This window comes from Notolabrus celidotus, chromosome 8, assembly GCF_009762535.1.
Source record: "Notolabrus celidotus isolate fNotCel1 chromosome 8, fNotCel1.pri, whole genome shotgun sequence".
Classification (NCBI taxonomy): Eukaryota; Metazoa; Chordata; class Actinopteri; order Labriformes; family Labridae; genus Notolabrus; species Notolabrus celidotus.
This window is the reverse complement of record NC_048279.1, coordinates 3,485,526-3,501,113: the sequence shown is the minus strand read 5'-3', so window position 1 is coordinate 3,501,113 and position 15,588 is coordinate 3,485,526. Positions and strand designations below refer to the sequence as shown.

The following is a 15,588-nucleotide window of genomic DNA, read 5'->3' as shown; positions in this document are numbered from 1 at the left end:
CTGTGAACATGTTTGAGTCAATTCACCCCAACACACTGCTGCAAGCACGAGATGAGGAGTTACGCAGAGCTGAAAAGAAGAAAATGGACATACAGAGCATCGTGGACAAGTCCGCGGAGCTTAAGGCTCGTCCAAACAGTGGTGAGCAGGCCGAGTACTTCATATTGATTTTTTGTTTATATGTGAAGATGTGGGCCGCTGTGCCAATTTGACTAAACTTTATATCTGTTGATACAGTGACCTACTGTGCTCTCATTATATGAAAAAGTTAAAGTGGGTGTCAGAATGATGCGGTCGCTATCCGTGGTGCTGAACTGCTTTGAATTTGTGTTGTTTTGTTATTATTATTTTGTTCTCTTGGTTTGATTGACTAAAACATGTAGTAATGCTTGTAAGCCCAGCTTTTGCGGGCATGTTGTAAAGCGATGTTATGATGAGCTTTACAGTGACCGCAGCCATGTGTGCGTAACGCTGTGCCAGTTTGCACCTGCCTTTCAAACGTGCTAAATATAGACGCAAAAACACCGCTCGCTATCTGCTACAGGTTTGATAGATCACATTGCGTGTGCTAAATGATTACATTTGCATCTCCTCCTCCCAGTATTTTGCGCGTTCTGATGGTCTACATGTATTCTGCATATTCATGAAGGCAAACACGCTAAATGATTTGCGAGTGCTATTTTGCTCATTTGACAGACGCAATCCTCGGTGCTCCCGGTTAGTACGTCAGCTTTGCGCGTGCTATCAAGTTTGCACTTGTTTTTATACACGCAAACCTTTAGTAGATCGGGCCCATTATGTATTGATTACCATCAGGACATAAAGATCATTTTAACCAGTATAACAAAAAGTGGATCTAAATCTGACTAACAACCCCAGCTTTAAGGTATGAGTGTCTGCAGTAGGTGAGTTGATCTTGCAGCCGTAGACAGATTATAATGTCAAAGTGAGTCCACAAACAGTTCTTGTTTTTGTCCTTGACAGGCTTAGGTTGTTATTTTAAGAGTCTGACAACTTTACAGAAACGATCCCTGCCATAGACTGTGTAGTAAATGGATGTAGTAGAGACGTCACCCATCAATTTCTGAAGCTGATCGTCGGTGGGAGCCATATTGGAAATGTTGAGGTCAACATAACTGCTGTCGAGCTAGTGTAAGGTAAAGAGGCGGGGTTTGAGTCTCCTCACTAACAGCTGCAGTGTTCCAGCCTGTCAATCAAGTCTGCCGTGCCTCTCATCATGGAAAACTTGAAAAGTTTGAATTCTATGAAAACATTTTAATTGTAAAATAAATTATGATCTATAAAATGATGTTGGAAGAATAAAAGCAGCAGATTTTAAGAATGTCAAAGTACCATGAATATTTAAACATGAATGCAGGCTGCACTGATTAAATGTTATCTGAAATAATATTCTGAATTGTCTCTGTTTGTGTTTTTTAAGAACCTTCTTTATGGGAAATCTTCAAAGAGACTCACACTGCTGTTCTTTCTTATGCTTTTACTTTGTTAATTTGTATCATGGTGTGCTTCATTTTCTTTGTTTCTGTTTGGATTCATCATGCTTTTATTTTGAAAAGACAAAAACTTAACCATTGCTGAGTTGAGCCAGCGTGAATCAGAATCAGAAATACTTTGTTCATCCCGAGGAGGGAAATTCGGTCATTACAGAGCTCTTATAAACAGTATGTAAGAAAGTCAAAATATTAATAGAAGAAGAAATAAAATAAGATATAAATACGAATAAAATAAAATTACATAAATAAAATAAAACAAAATAAAGATCAAATAAAATAAAGATCAAATACAATAAAACAAAATAAAGATCAAATAAAATAAAGATCAAATACAATAAAACAAAATAGAGATCAAATAAAATAAAGATCAAATACAATAAAACAAAATAAAGATCAAATAAAATAAAACAAAATAAAGATCAAATACAATAAAACAAAATAAAGATCAAATAAAATAAAACAAAATAAAGATGACAAAATAAATAAAAAAAATAATGATCAAATAAAATAAAGATTGAATAGAATAAAATAAAGAAATAAAGATCAAATAAAATGGAATAAAATAATAAAGTATATACAGAAGCGCAGAATACTCAGAGATAGCAACAGTATGAACAGTTATTGCACAGAGTGCAGGATATAGTTCAGTGATCAGAGGGAGGAGTTGTACAGTCTGATGGCCACAGGCAGGAATGACTTCCTGTGGCTTTCTGTGGTGCATTTAGGGGGAATGAGTCTATGTTTCACCAGCACGTTGTAGAGAGGGTAGTGGATGTTGTCCATGATGGCATGGAGCTTTGACAGAGTCCTCCTCTCTGTCACTGCCATCAGAGAGACAAGCAGAAGATGTAGAAAGAGCCATCTCAAAGTGTTTAATCCCCAAAGAGGCATTAGCTGTTAGCTGATTTTGGATGTTGTTGTGGAGTCGATCCATGACAGATGTGACACACATTTCACAGTTCATAGCTTAACTTAGTAACTCAAATCAGCTGACTGATCAAGTTAGGGTAGATGAGAAACTCCTGAGCCCTCTTAAAGCGACCCTTTTATCTTCATCTGTTAAATCTGTTCAGGTGACCTCTCTGACTCACAGCTGAGCCGTCGTCACGAGGTTTAAGCATCATCACATATCTCCATTACAGGTGTTGGTGGGTGTACGAGTACTCTCTGGACCGAGGCAACGTAGCTGTTTGCCTCTGATCTTGATGCTAAGCTAAGCTAAGCACATTTGCTACAAAGCAGAACTGTTTCTCCAGCCTTCCACGTCGGTTTTCTGTGGATAAAACCTGCTTTGATATTTAATTTTCAGGGAGCTGAGAGGAAACAGGATTGTATCTTCCTGAGGATTACTCCTCTTCATCCTACACAAACACACACACACACACACACACACACACACACACACACACACACACACACACACACAGACCCACATACACACACACACACATTGAGCTGCAGAGTGTAATGGGCTGTAATTACGTGTGATTATGCTTAAAGATCTCCCTGAATGTGACGACCAAAAGCAGGAGCATCATTACACTAAATCGCATCACTCTGACTGTTGCTGTGTGTGTTTTGTTTGGGGGGTTTGCTCCAGAGCTACATTATGTTCAGAGTGAGCACACATACAAGCACCCAGTGGTTTTATTTGTGTATCAGGATGTGAATGGCAGTGGCAGGCTCACAATGGGACATGTGATAACAAGAATGCACGCGGCCTCTTTGGATAATTGCTGCCATTTAAATATTAATGTGGCTCCCTTGTCTGCAGCAGTGGGCCATGCTGGAGACTCTGCATGCAGATGGCATCAGACTGAAAATAAAGATCAAAGACAAGAGAAATCCCATTTGTTCCCCTCTTTGTGTAATGCCAAGGCTTTAGGAGAATCTGCCTGCTCGATTTGCGGGCTCAGAGAGAGGAGCTGAATGTGAGATGATGCTGGCACAGATGGCAGCAGCTGATATGCAGCCAGGAAGATCGAGAACACACTCTGCGGCTGCTCGCTCTGCTGCTGGCTCCTCGGCTCACTCTGGTTTCTGTGGGAGAGTCAGAGCTGCTTCTTTTAGCTGCTGGCCTCCAGAGCGACGCATGTGGAGGTCAGTGCGTCTGGCAGGACTGATACAAATTAACATCAGAGTTATGATAATAAAGACAGGGACCACGTCTCCTGATCAGTCTAAATAAAAATGACTCAGTCAGATGCTCCCAACATGCTCATCGGACCTAAAGTCTCTAAAAGTAGTATGGGAGGTAGAGCCTTCAGTTATCAGGCTCCTCTCCTTTGGAATCATCTACCAGTCAGGGTTCGGGAAGCAGACACCCTCTCTACTTTTAAGAGTAGGCTTCAAACTTTCCTTTTTGATAAAGCTTATAATTAGAGCTGGATCAGGCTTGGACCAGCTCTTATATGCTGCTATAGGCTTAGACTGCTACACTGACACAGTGGGATCCTATCTCAGATGATGTATTTCATCAGGAGCGACTCGCAGCATTGTTCACCAGGAAACTCCCATACAACACATTGAACCTGCTGCTGCTGTGGGAAACAACACTTGGCTCTTACTCACTTGTAATATATGAATAATAAATAATAAATCTGTGGCTGCAGGCACCTTAAGAACGTTTACAACCTGTCTATAGTCTCAGTGATGTCACCTGTGTGTTTCTGAGGAGGCACAGTGAAGCCTAAAGGTGACGGTTCAATCTAGTGACAGAAAAAGAGGAAATGCTTCCTGGCAAGACACTGCAACAGCCACCTGTCACTCAAATAGGCCACACCCCTAATCCTACCTCCCTGTAATCCTTAATCTGCTGTAAACAGGTGAGTTGTATATAAATTCAGCCGTACAGTTGTCATGAAGAGAGAAATGAGAACTGTTTCTGCACCAGGCTGTAAACATGTTTATTTCTGCTGTAACATTTTAACATGGGACTCTATGGGGACTGACTCACTGCAGGAGACACACTCTAGTGGACATGAGGGGAACTGCAGTTTGAGGCACTTAGCTTCATTTATCAACAGTGACCACCACCTGGAGTATCGCCTCCAATGCAATGACTGAATTTGCAGTTTGTGTTTTCTGTTGTTGTTCTCTGGGTTTGTGTGTTTTTGAGTGTTAATAATGAAAATTATGACGATAAATGTTCGTCAATAACCAGTTTTTTCATGATAAAAACGAGACTATGACAAGCTAAAGAGCATCACTGATAATAAAAACTCTGATGAACGTATGTTTTGATTTTTTTAACAAGACAAAAACGTTAGTGGCCGACCTCCAGACATTCAAAATCCATATTGTCCTCTGCTGTGCGTCTAATGTTTGAGAATACAATCGATGCATTCCTGTAGCAAGCTGAGTTATTATTTGAGGGGTGCAGTGTTAATAGGGACTTCCACCAGATCTGTCTACAGTCTGCCTCCGATCCACGTGACCAAGGTTTCCCCATGTTAATTACTCCTTCTCTCCTCATCCATGTTGTCTTTCTGGTCCTCTGAAAACCTCTGACCTGTTGACTCCAGGCCTGGCTCCGCTCATCATGACTTTGGTTTGTTGTTGTAGTTAAGTGAAATACGATCTGGTGATAACACAGAGTGTTTTATTCTGAAACTTAACCGGATGTTTTCATTTTGTTTTGGTGAAACCTGACTTCCTGTCCCGCTCCATCTGCTCTGTTGAGATTGATGCGTTGTGCTCCGGCATCCGGCAAAAATAGAAGTCTTGTGTATCTGATCTGGTGGACTCCGACCTGCCGGATCAGAGACGCAGCCGGAACACAATGGAGCGGATCCAGTGGAAGTTAACACATTGACTAGAATAGAAACCTATCAGATCTGGTGCTGTGACGGACCGGAGACTGACCGGACACGGATCTGGTGGAATTTGGCAGTGAGCTTGATCTCTACCTGCAGCAGGTGTGCTTTATGAACCAGCTCTCCTCACCTCCATGCATCTGTCTCATCTTCATTGAGGATTTTTACCCCCGGTGTGCGTTAGTGACAAAGACACAACCGGGGACGTCTGTTTAATATTTGATGTTTGCATTTTTTGCAGCCATTACTGTAAAAAGCTCCCGTCTACAGCTTGATTTAATCCAGTTTGGTGAAACATCAGACAGGTTTAATAAGTTTTGATCAACTCCTCGTCATCAAAGATGCAGATGCATTTCAGAGGGCCGTGAACTGCCTGACTTTCCAGTGCGCCTGTCACTGCAGGTGCATTCAAGGACTGTTGTAAATGTGCAATGCAGTCCTTGTATTTTGCTTTCATGGCCTTTTTTATTGAATCAAGAGAATCAAAATACAGTCACAGTGGTCACATCAAGATATTACACAAGCAAAAGTGTTAAAAGAGTGAAAAGTTGATGATTTTAACATTTGGTACATCCCCGATACTAATATTTGATCGACTACATGAATTATTTTAAAGAGAGGAAATGTTTTTGCCACAATCAAAGACTAAAACTAGACTAAAACTATAAAGGGCTGAAAAGACTAAAACTAACTGGCATTTTTGTCTAAAGACTAAGACTAAATCTGAAATAGCTGCCAAATTGAACACAGTTTTTGACTTTGTATTCTTAAGCCTGCCGTGTATGCATTTATTTCAGTGTTTTGCAGCAAGTTGTTCATTTGCAGCTTTTTCTTTTGACTCTTCTCACATGTGTTTTTGAGTTTGCTTTGTCTCTGCACTTACAGCCTGATTCTTCTGATTGAAATCCATTTCAGGTGGTGCGGCTCATTTGCTCTGGAGAGTATCATATGATTTCACATCCAAGGACGCAGCATAAAACACAGACAGCAGAAATAAAAAGCAGATGTAAAAACTGGTTGGAGCATCGTTTCAGGGAGCAGCATTCAGTCAGGAAGAAGAAATGCTGTTTCCCTCGTCGACAGGGCTCTCACAAATTCTACTTTATATCTGTATCTTCTATCTTTAGGATACAATCTACACAAAAGGAAATTTGTGATGCACAGGAATGTGTAGGATCTGTATTATTGTAGTTTTGTATTAATACTGATTTTAAGTTCAGTTGCAATTTGAACCACAAGGGGGCTCAGCCTCCCTGTGAGACGGCTTGGTGTAATGGTGGTTCTTATAATCTATATGTTGTATAGAAGCAAAAACCATCCGATAGCATTTTTAACTTGATGTTTATTTTGTTTACCGCTAAGTTTTTGAAGTAAAGAAGCCACAATGTTAAAGTGCGCTAGCTGAACTTGCACTGTGGTCAGTAGTTATGGGCGGCACTTTACGTCCGACAGGCCTCTCCTCATGACTCCTTTGTTATTAGGGCCCGAGCACTGACACGCAGTGGCGGCGAGGCCTTGTTGTATCCCTAAGGATCGCTATTATTTTTCTGCCGCTTAAAAGCCAAATTTGCATAACCTCAACGTGGCCCAAAACTCACCAAACTCTGTCCACAATTCAGTCATAGTGAAAAATTGAAGAATTCATTGCTTTCGTGCCAATACCTGCTCCATAGCGCCACCTAATGACTTAAAAGGCAAGCCCCTCATGCTACTTTCAGGTACATGCATGACATTTGTTTTACATATCTACCATCCCAAGACCTACAAAAAAATCCATGGGCGTCGTGGTATACCTCCCACATCCACAAAATGTTTCACAAAAGGAACATCTACAATGAAGCAACCAAACCATTTAAGACCTTCCATTATCTTCATCAACAATTAACATCACCACAATAATGACCAAAGTACCAAGTGCTGGGTCACTCAAGAGCTGAACACAGAGTCCCAGAGTAGAGCAGGACAGTGTGAGTCAACTGTAGCTGGACGACATGATCTGCCACTGGGGACAACAGTGGAGAACAGTCTAGCTAAGTGCATAGTGCTTCTTAAAGAGCTGGGTCTTTAACTGTCTTTTGAAAGTAGAGAGGGACTCTGCAGATCGAATGGAGTTGGCCAATTCATTCCACCATTTAGGGACAACAGAAGAGAAGAGTCCAGCTAGTGATTTTGAGGCCTCGTGTGCTGGAAGCACTAGGCGCTTTTCAGAGGCTGAGCGTAGCGGGCAAGAAGGGCAGTAGACCTGGATGAGGGGTTCCAGGTAAACTGGAGCGGTTTTGGTGACTGCTTTGTAAGTCATGATTAGATTTTTGTATCTGATGCGAGCTGCAACTTGAAGCCAATGTAGCGAAATGAGCAGGGGAGTGACATGAGCTGTCTTAGGCTGGTTGAAGACCAGACGTGCTGCTGCGTTCTGGATCATTTGCAGAGGTTTAACTGTGAATGCAGGGAGGCCTGCCAGTAGAGAGTTGCAGTGGTCAATGCCTGACATTACAAGAGCTTGAACCAGGAGCTGTGTTGCGTGTTCTGTCAGGTAGGGTCTGATCCTCTTGATGTTATAGAGGGAAAAACGGCAGGACCGAGCAACCGAGGCAACATGAACCTTGAAGGTTAGCTGGTCATCCATCATGACACCCAGATTTCGGGCAGACTTAGTGGGCATGAGGTTTTGAGATCCAAACTGGATATTGATCTGTAGGTCCATAGTGGGACTGGCTGTAATGATAATAAGCTCAGTCTTGGACAGGTTGAGCTGTAGGTGACGTTCCCTCATCCATTTAGAAATGTCAGCAAGGCAGGATGAGATCCGAGATGTTGCCTGTCTCATTATTTTCCTGTTGCTACAGAAAAATCTGGCGACAGTCCATCAATTAATTTATCCATCAAAATAATCAGGAAGAGTCCTGGGACGCATGTGCCACGTGTCAGTGTCTGGTTTCAGCCCGGCTCCTGGAGGCTGAAGGACTTCTCACTGATCTGAACTGAGAACACGAAAACACAGCGCGTCTTCAACTGTTCAAACACCGCTGACAGAGAAGTGAAACTCTCATCCTGCTGCTGTCAGTGCTGACACACACACACACACACACACCACTGCACTGTGTGTGTGTGTGTGTGTGTGTGTGTGTGTGAGAGAGAGAGAGAGAGAGAGAGAGAGAGAGAGAAGAGCTCGGGTTAGTCTGTGAGGTGGTTCAGAGGTCAGGATCAGTGAGCTGACAGCTTCTGTAGACACACACACACTGATACACACATGCACACACACACACACACAAACTCTTGCACACTGTACTGTGTACGATGCTGCTGCAGCAGTGACATCTGTGCATTCATAAAAGGCTGAGGAAATTACTGCCAGACGTTGTTTCCTTCTCAGAGCAGAGAGTGAGGAGGAAATTGGGAAAGTAAAAGTGTGAAATGAAGAGATGAGCTGGATGCAAATGAAATGTCAACGCTGCAAAGGTAGTTAATGAGATTTTGCCCTTTTTAATTCTCACATTGTTGACTACAGTGTGAAAACTCCAGCAAACACATCCATTAGACTCTCTCTCTTTCTCTCTGTGTGTGTGTGTGTGTGTGTGTGTGTGTGTGTGTGTGTTTAGCCTTATGTAGCATGTCTCCACTCTGCGTCTAAGAATAGAAGGAGCTCACATCTGCAGCGTGTTCACATTAAGTTTATGAATATGTATGAGGATTGAACTAACTGAACCCCGTCTTCATGTACAAATATAAACTGTAAATGCTTTGACTCGTACGCACACAACACAGCAGTGCTGGATTAACGGGAGCAGGACTGAGAGCTGCTCTTTGTTAAGGCTAATTGAAAACTATACATTCATACAGCTTCTCTTTAAAGGAGAGGAAGTCCATTTCTCCTTTTGTCTCTCAAACTGCAGGAAAATGACACGTTTTCATTCTCAGCCTCAGAGATGTGAAGCAGCTTTACATCCTGTTGATGCTTTAATGTCATTTCATCAGTTTAATCCAAGTGTGGTCATCCTGATGTGATCCACACTCTGAACTTTAACGTGTCTTAAACCAGGTATAAAGGTTTCATCTAGATCAGATGGATTTGTATTTATTAACCTATGGATGTTTCTGTCCAGGTTCAGGTAATCCAGATCAGTTTTTACTGGCTCAACCTTATCCATGTATTAGAGATGTAAGGATACACTCAACCCACGATTTGATTTGAATCCCGATTTTTGGTTCACGATACGATTCACTCACGATTCTCTAAGGATTTTCAAGAAAACTGGATTGAACTCAAAATTTAAATAACTATTATTTTATTTCAGTCCTTAGATATGGACAGTTGCATTATATATTTTTGATCTTATATTTAATTATTGTAATTATTTTTCATTTTTAAAGGTGACATATCACGCTTTTTTCATCAATATATATTGGTCTAAGAGGTCCCCAAAACATGTCTTTAAAGTTTATGCTCAAAAAAATTGAAATCAGATTTTGGCATGCCTGAAAAGTCCTCTTCTGCATTCCTCATCAGAACACTCTGTTTTCCCTCTGACCACGCCCCCTCCGGAAGTGGATGCGCCTCGGCTCTCCAGCACGTTGATCTAATGTTTACATGTTGGCTGAATATACACGGCTGCTCAGAGATCGCGTTACTTCAACCCTCTGATTCTGATCCCGACGGAGAGGCGCCTGTAGCAGGACCTTTCTGAAGGATTGGTCACAGATTTAGTGTTTCTTGTTGTTTTATTTATCAGTATGTCGACGTGTGTCTTGGTACACAGCTACAGCTACAGCTACAGCTATGAACATATAGCTATGTGGCTATGCTAATTAGTGCTAGCACTTATCCATGACAAATAAAAATCATCCACTATATCTTCAAATCTGCAGACGTGGGGAGTAAAACCGACCTTTGTGTTTATTAAGACAGCCTACAACTAGCATGCCTCCCTCCTAAGCTCCTTGTTAGCACACATTTGTGCAGGTAATGAAAAACGGAGGAGGGGTGGAGTTGTATTTTATACAGTCTATGGGCTGAACAAGCTCCGAGCTCTGACTCCGTGACAGACCGGATATTGTTGTTACGTAACAAAAACACTGAAGTCTGAAACGGCTCGTTTCACACACATTTACAGAAAGGTGGAGAAATCAGAACAGGGGCAGGATGGATTTTTTTCATTCTCGGGGGGTTTGTAGACATGCCAGGGACACATATTTCGGGTAGAGAACCATTAAAAAGTCAATTTTGCATGATATGTCACCTTTTAAGGTGTGTTGGAACTCAAATAAAACCACTGCATACTTTTTTTTAGCAACTTGCAAAAAAATCAAAATGAGTTTACAAAAATACCTTTTTTTCAGAACAATTCTAAAGAAATGGAAAGTGAACGATCCCCAAATGAAAGTATGAAATATTCAAACAAATAAGGTCAATCTCTTTAAATAAACTAAAGTGCAGCTTATGTTCCCGGCTGTGAATTGACCAAGCGGCAACCTCCAGTCTAAAAATATGAGTCCAATGAGGAAGTGTTAAAAGCTGCAGTTCATGGAGGATCCGCTTGAGGCTGGCTCCGGAAGTACCAGAAGTCACATACACATGAATGGGAAAAAGCCGATCTTTACAGCAGAAATAAACATGTTTACAGCCTGGTACAAAAGACGAGTGTAGTCTGAATAGCTCTAACGCGGCAATTTCAAAGATATTGAGATTACTAGTCTTCCAATGAGAGGCACAGCTGACTGCAGGAACACTGTAGCTGTTGGCTAAGAGGCTCAAACTCCACCTCTTTACGTCACACTGGCTCGACAGAAGCAATATGGCTCCCGCCGATGATTGGTCACAAAACAGCTCTTCAGGAACAGATGGTTGACGTCACGGATACTACATCCATATTTTATACAGTCTATAGAATTGACATGTTTTTCTTCAGGAATATCAGGGAAAGCCAAAATGCTGCCGTACCTCAGACTGTAAACACAAAGGTGCATCCTGAACTGCTCGGTCTTCATCTGCTTCATATCTGCTATGATCAACTCAGCGAGTGACGAGAGAGCAGCGCAAGAGGCTTTATGATGTTGAACAAGCTGAGTGAAATGCAGATAGCGCCATCTATTGTTTAAAAATAGTATTGCAATAAAAATGTTGTTGAATTGATTTTAATCCACCCTTATTTGTATACATTTTTTACTGTCTTGTGATATATCATTACATCCCTACCATGTATCAATAAATCCTACCTTAAAGGACTGAAAATCCAGATAAACAGAGCTTTAAATGCGACTGCACACGTTGTCCACAGGGGGCGCCAGAATCCACTCAAACTGAGAGTTCCTCACAGCTGCTTTATTTTTTATGATTTAAGTTTTTATTGACTGAATCACATGAAAGGCAGAAAATACAAATGATACAATGCAAACAGACTACATCGTGAGGTTAAAAAGAATACACGTTAATTAAACAGAATGAAGTGTTGTGACAATAGACCAATAAATCATTGTTTAAGAGGTTCAAAGCAGTAGAGACATTAAACAGCTAAAACATGGAGTAACAGAGTGTGATGTCTGAGGTTGGAGAGATCAAAAAGGCCTTCTTTAAGATGCCAACAGAGAAAATCTTAGCGTGATCCTCAAACTGGGCGCTCCAAGAGTCTGACAGTGTGTGAGTGTGTGACTGAAACAAATCGAAAGTATGTAAATAAACAGAGACGTGAAAGTTTTGCCAGTACTCAAAAGTTTTCAACAGAACAAACTGGAAGTTTTATCAGGATAAAAACCAAAGCTTCATAATACCTCTTTTATTTAACAGCCTGTTTACAAAGTTTGATTTAATCTAACCTGGATCGCTTTAATCCAGTCAGATTACTTTTGGCCAACACTTGGCCAAGAAACAGAGACTCAAACCACATTATGTTTCTGTTTTATTCATTTACAGGGCTACACACAAACCAGAGGGAACATGTGTGACAGTTATCAGACTGCAACCTCAGGTCAGTATTTATGAGCACGACAGGAAATATTGATCTCTTCTACACCTCCGTGTTCACACCTTTTCTCTGGCAGAGGAGACACTCAGGTGACCTGTAGCTGGTTAGCACGCTGACATGACACCTCTGTAGCAGCATGTTGAATCAGCTTCTGTTACCTTTAAAAGAACCTTCTTAATGTTGTACCTAAAATGAATACCAGACTATAATACAATGGCACCTAAGAGCTGTATATATACAGAGGGAGAAGAGGTGTGGCCAAGGGGAGGATACTTACAACTCAGACTTGAGTGGGGATGAGGATCAGCACCTCCAAGTCTGAGACCATGGTGCTCAGTCGGAAAAGGGTGGCTTGCCCACTCCGGGTCGGAGGAGAGCCTTTACCCCAAGAGCAGGAGTTTAAGTATCTTGGGGTCTTGTTCACATGCATGTCAAAAACCTGATCTCTAAATTAAGGGTGAAGCTCGGTTTCTATTACAGAAACAAGTCATGTTTCTCCCTTAGAGCTGGGAAGCTCCTGATGTCAGCTACTTTCTTGCCTGTACTTGATCATGGCGATGTTGTGTATATGTGTGCTTCATCCAGCTGCCTACAGACCTTGGTTCCGGTCTACCACTGTGCTCTGAGGTTTATCACTGGTTGTAGCCGCCTCACCCACCACTGCGAATTGTACGCTAAAGCTGGCATGCCTTCCTTAAATGTAAGGAGGTATACACACTGGATGACTCTGGTTTATAAGGCTCTTCTTGGCTTGGCTCCTACTTATTTATGCACTTTTCTTCAGAGAACTGGAAGCCGTTATGCCCTACGATCAAATGACATTTTGCATCTTTCTACTCCTCGTGTTTGAACTGAAACGGGAAAAAAAGCATTCAGTTTCTCTGCCCCCTCTGCTGGGAATGCCCTCCAATCTGAACTGAAACCTTCAGCATTTCTTTCATTGGAAGCTTTCCGCTCTATCTTAAGAAAACGACAACGGAAATCCTTCGAGCAGTGCCTGTGTTCTTAAATTGTAACTGTAAAATAACTTCTGCACTTTATTTTATAAAATTTTAATGTTTGTTGTCGTTGTTACCTGTCTGTTTTGTTTACTATGACGTATGTTGCTGCCTCTCTTGGCCAGGTCACCCTTGCGAAAGAGGTTTCGATCTCAATGGGTCTTTTACCTGGTTAAATAAAGGTTAAAAAAAAAAAAAAAGTGAGGGGAAGAAGGACGAGAAATTGAATGATGGATTGGGGCAGCGTCTGCAGTGATGCGGACACTGTACCGGTCTGTTGTGGTGAAGAAGGAGCTGAGCCAGAAGGCAAAGCTCTCAATCAACCAGTCAATCTACATTCTAACCCTCACCTATGCTCACGAGCTGTGGGTAGTGACCGAAAGAACAAGATCGCGAATACAAGCGGCCAAAATGAGCTTTCTCCACAGGGTGTCTGGGCTCAGCCTTAGAGAGAGGGTCAGGAGCTCAGACATCCGGGAGAGGCTCAAAGTAGAGCCACTGAGCCAGATGAGGTGGTTCAGCATCTGGTCAGGATGCCTCCCGGACACCCTGGTGAGATTATATCTCTCAGCTGGCCTGGGAACGCCTCAGTATCCTCCCAGAAGAGCTGGTGGGAGTGGCCGGGGAGAGGGGTGTCTGGGCTTCCCTGCTGGGACCTCTGCACCCGCGACCCGGTACTGGACAAGCAGGGAAAGATTGATAGATGGATGGATCTGCATAACAATAGAGTGAATATTGTGTTTCTGTGGATTAGAAGAGTAATATGCATGAACAGAATATCCGTGGGCTGAGGATGGAGCCTTGGGGAACTCCTCAGGCTTTGTGCAGTTTCCTTGGACTCAGACAATCGAACAAGGCTGACACACAACTGTTACACTCACTCACATGCTAACATGATTTTATTTAAATGATAACACTCATAAAAACCACAGTGTAGGTCCCCCTGCTTTATAAGGTACAGTCTGTTTTCAGGGAACAGGATTTCACCGTCTTCCTGTGTGATGATTTGTTTGGCAGCAACAACGTGCAGTTTCTGTGCAGCTGTGTAGCTCTTTTAAGTATCATCAGTTTCCACTACATGGTGTCCCCTACCTGCTAGATGCCAATACGATATGAGCTCAGCCTGCAGGAACTTTGGGTGGTGGGAAGAGCAGACTCACAACCACCTCCATTGATCACTTCCTGTCCTAAACTGAGGAGTGTTTCGGATAACATCAGCACTTCACAAGGTTTATTTACCTCACTGTTAAATGCAAGATCATGACCTAATGAAAGAGAAACACTTCTGGGTGGTGGTACTTCTGGGTAAAGTAACACAACACAAAATACCTCTCACTCCATTTTATATGGTTATATTTGTCTACCTGGTGCACTGACACACTGGGATCCTATCTCACCCCCTTCCCCAAAACCCCCCATGACTTACTTTAACTCTCCCTGTCCCATTAAAGTTACTAACCATAGACCTTTCTGGAGTCCCTGAGCTCCCTTGTCTCGTAGGTTCCTCTGAGCTGAAGTAGACGTCCTCCTGCTGTGGACGTTCCAGACTCCAGCTGATACGGACATGCTGGACTCCAGAAGCAACAGCTACTACTACTCGTCTCATCACTATCACCGCTCCCTCTCTCTCTTATCCTCCTCTATCCCTCTTTCCAGACCCAACTGGGTCGAGGCAGATGTCTGTCTAACATGAGTCTGGTTCTGTTCGTGGTTTCTGCCTGTTAAAGGAAGTTTTTCCTCTCCGCTGTAACTAGCTAAATACATTGTATTCCAAATTATTATGCAAGTTGCAGATTTGTGAATATTTTAAAAACTATGTTAACAGTCAGATAGTGAATATATTTCTTCAGCTGTGTGGTTAAAATGTTGCTTTTCAAAGTAGAAGACATTAGGAGAAACACTTTAGGTTTGAAATGTTTCAAAGACTTTAACAGTTTTATTTTGTGAAACAAATGTAAAGAAAAGTGTTGTTTTTATAGAAGTTTGAATACAGTTGAAGTAAATATTATTATTTTCAATAAATAGAACATTAATAATAATAATAATAATAATACATTTTATTTATAAAAGCGCTTTAAAAGGTTCTCCAAGCGCTTTACATGAAAATACAATTATACAATAGGAAGCAAAAGGAAAACAGTGCAAAAAAGCAAAGAAAAGCAAGGCAGCAAAATAAAACAAAACAAGAAAAAAAAATCAATCAATTATAGGTTAAAAGCCTTTGTAAATAGGTGTGTTTTGAGTCCGGATTTGAATTTGGTGAGTGAGGGAGAGAATCTGAGGTGTTGGGGGAGAGAGTTCC

At 41.8% G+C, this 15,588-nt stretch overlaps 1 long non-coding RNA gene across 1 annotated transcript; it reads left to right on the top strand.

Annotated features, from left to right (window-relative positions):
* The first annotated feature begins 799 nt into the window (after positions 1–799).
* LOC117817831 lies at positions 800–1,410 on the top strand. The gene is made up of 2 exons (XR_004632228.1): positions 800–905; positions 985–1,410. It is a non-coding gene; the product is annotated as an uncharacterized LOC117817831 (long non-coding RNA).
* The last annotated feature ends 14,178 nt before the right edge of the window (positions 1,411–15,588 follow it).